The sequence below is a fragment of the Myripristis murdjan genome, chromosome 20 (assembly GCF_902150065.1).
Source record: "Myripristis murdjan chromosome 20, fMyrMur1.1, whole genome shotgun sequence".
NCBI lineage: Eukaryota > Metazoa > Chordata > Actinopteri > Holocentriformes > Holocentridae > Myripristis > Myripristis murdjan.
The window spans coordinates 24,653,855-24,657,243 of record NC_043999.1 but is presented as its reverse complement, the minus strand read 5'-3'; positions in this window follow the sequence as shown (position 1 = coordinate 24,657,243).

Here is a 3,389-nt window from a genome sequence, read left to right as displayed (position 1 = left end):
CCTGTACATTTCCAAGTCCAAGTTCATGTTAATGGAGGTTAAATGTCAGAAATAATGGCCAAATGAACACAATGAGGAAAACAAATGAGAGCAAACTCAGGCAGTCTACTTCTGTCTCTGTGGTGGCTACTGCTCCTCTGGTGTGAAGTGATACAGGAAGTTCAGAAGTTACTGCATCTTTCTGGATGTTGATAACGACAAGAAAGACAGTAATAAACAGTCATTTCATATGCACCCGGTAGCCATATGTGCATTTAATAGTTCTGAAAATGATGTTAAACCTTCTTTGAGTAAAAGCATGTGAAGGTACATTTTTACTTCATAATTTTGACAAATCACCATTATACTCAGGCAGTCCAATCCTAGCCTGCTGCACTAGGAAAAAAGTCTGGTGTTCCAGGCTGCTCCTGGAGCTGTAATCTCATTTGTTAAAAGGAACTGTTGCCGTCTCAATCCAATCACATCTTGTGCACATGCATGTGCGTTGCTGCCATGCATGCTCGTTTCCCCTCCCAAGAAAACTCTGCCTAGCCTACCATACTGTAATTTAGCTTAGTTTACTGTAGATGTGACTTGTTATTCCATCTTCCTCAATGTATTGGCATCGTGGCCATGCACACAAGACTGGATGTGGGTCGGAGCTACTTTGACAAGACAGTGAATCTCATGTGGGTGCTATTTGAGCTCAAATTTGCGATGAAAGTTCACCCACTCTAAAAAGTCACCTACACAAACTTAAAGGTGTTTATTTTTTAAGATTCTGGTGCATCCAGAGAGTATCTAGCACTCAATAATGAGGAGAAAGCAGCACTACTGTCCTAAATAACAGCTAGTGCGTAGGTGAAATAATGCCATTTATTTTCAAAATGTGTGAACTATCCCTTTAAAATGTGTGGCCTACTGTGAGTGAAAGTGTTAATCACAATAATTCAATGTCTAAACTCGACTTTATTGTCATTGTGGGTCACACTGGGGACAAAAAGACAATTGTCATAAGGGCTCCAAGTATTGTTTCTAGTGTCTCTCTGAACTTTAAATGGGGTTTTCCATTTAATGTGTTAGTAAGAATTCCTCAGAGGGGCTGGGGTGCAAAATGAAACCTCATCAGTGGGCTAATGATGCAGCTGGCCTACCTTGGCCCTGATGTGTATGTGTGTCTAAGCACACACACACACACACACACACACACACACACACACACACACACACACACACACACACACACACACATCCGCATGCACACAGTCCTTGTCCCTTGGTGTTAGTCTAAGTGGAAAATCATTGATCTGGCTCATTACATCTGACCCTTATCTGAGGAGATTATTAAAGAAAAGGCTTTTTCATTAGACCTGGTTTTGTTTGAGTATTACAGAGGAGGCGTGATTCATTTTATATTCCCTTTTCCACGCAACAGCATATGTAATATTGTGTTTCTTTAACTGTGACATATTGTCAATATTAGAGCCATAAAATTTAAACAGTATGAACTTTCTTTGAATTGACTTTGAAGATAATGTGCCCTTGATGGACACTTTCCTGCAGCTGTAGGGTCTTGAAAACATCAGTCAGTGAACCTACGGTAACAATAATGACAGCGTGATGGCATCATCACTATGATCTGCAGGGAAACAATGCTGAGACTTCTGGGTACCAAGTGTTAGTCACCCACTCTGAGCCCTGTCATCGCCCCCTTGTGGTCTACAAGGGTATGTGTGTGTGTGTGTGTGTGTGTGTGTGTGTGTGTGTGTGTGTGTGTGTGTGTGTGTGTGTGTGTGTGTGCGTGTGCGTGTGCGTGCGTGCGTGCGTGCGCGCGTGTGTGTAAAGGCGCATAAAGCATCAGATTCTAATGAAGTTAATAAGATGTTTTTAGATGGAATGTAACATATAGTGTGTGTTGAAAAATTAAGTGTATTTAGGCTATCATATGCTCCATGTTAAACTGCATGTGCCATAATTGTCATTATATGACGCAAAAAAGAACTAATTAAGTGTTAACAACAGTCCATCGTCCTTTCAGAAAACCAATTGTAATTCCACTTTAATTTACATTACTTTATATATTCTATAACTTTGTGTCATTAGGACTTATGTCAGCCTAATCAGAATGGTAAACTGTACTCTCCTCTGTCACAGAAGGATGCGGCTTATATGGTTTTCCGACAGTGCTGACGATATGTAACATGTTCATTCATGAAACAATGACAATACTGAGGGAGACTAACGCTTTAGGTGTGTCAAGTTAACCACATAGAGCCAGGTTGATAGCGGAAGTCTTTTAATCTTCAAAATGAAAGTCTCATAAAAAATCGCTGAAGGTTAGTTGATAGAGACGCTTGTTTATATAAAAGCCACTGCCCCTGTTTGTGCAGATAAATTCGGGTGGCGGTCTGTCCACATTATTTTTCAAGAGGGACATCAATCATTAACAAATTTTAATACAGAAGTTGATTATGAGTAAACATTACTGTGTGCAGCACTCAAGTAATAACAGCCAGCTGCCGGGGTGATTCTGCATAAGAAAAGTAGAAACACTATCATCTGTAGCCCTACTACTGACAATGGATGAGCTTAAAACTACTATCTTAACCACTGCTGCTTTCTCCATGTTGAACATAGAGTAACAAGGATACAAACTTTTCCTGCTGATGATTTCTACATTTTTGAGCCCAGGTTAAAAAAAAAAAAAAAAGTTAGGTTCCTCAACTCTGTCCATAAAGAAGCTAGTTTCAACACCTTTCCAAAATGTCTTCTGCTGAATTACCAATGATAAAAGTAAAAAAGCGCCAACAGTGTTTTTTTTTTTTTTTTTTTTAAATAATAGAACGTATCATTTGGGTTTTATTTTGAAATGGCTACCGGAAGTAGTGCTTTATTATCAATCTGGTAATTTTGACATGCCTCCAACGATAGTGATATCATTTCGCCGTCGTCATCTGGGAACCTCATTACTCCGGTTTTGGTTATGTTGTTGCTTTAACTTCGATAAAGGATTATGGGTTAAAAAGTTGAACAGTTAAGGTTATGAAACCCTTTTCAGTACGCATTAGCACAGTTACAAAATGCAGTGGTATTCAAGGTAGCAGCGCTGAAATATGTATTTTTGTATTTATTATCTGCCATTATTATCACTGATAAGTTGACATATTTGGAGATAAGAGGTTTTTCCTTCCAGCGGCGGCGATGGATGGGGATGAGGAGCGGGAGGGGGGGCGGAGGAGGGATGGAGGAGGGCGGGGGGGGGGGCGCTCGAGCCTATCCGCACATGCGCAATCGCTGGGAAATACGGTTGAAAACGGGCAGCTATGCCGCGCGGCGCAGGAATCGAGCTGAACGTGTCCGTTAGGAAGAACGGTCGGTGTACCGGAGGACTGACCCGGGGACTGCGGGAC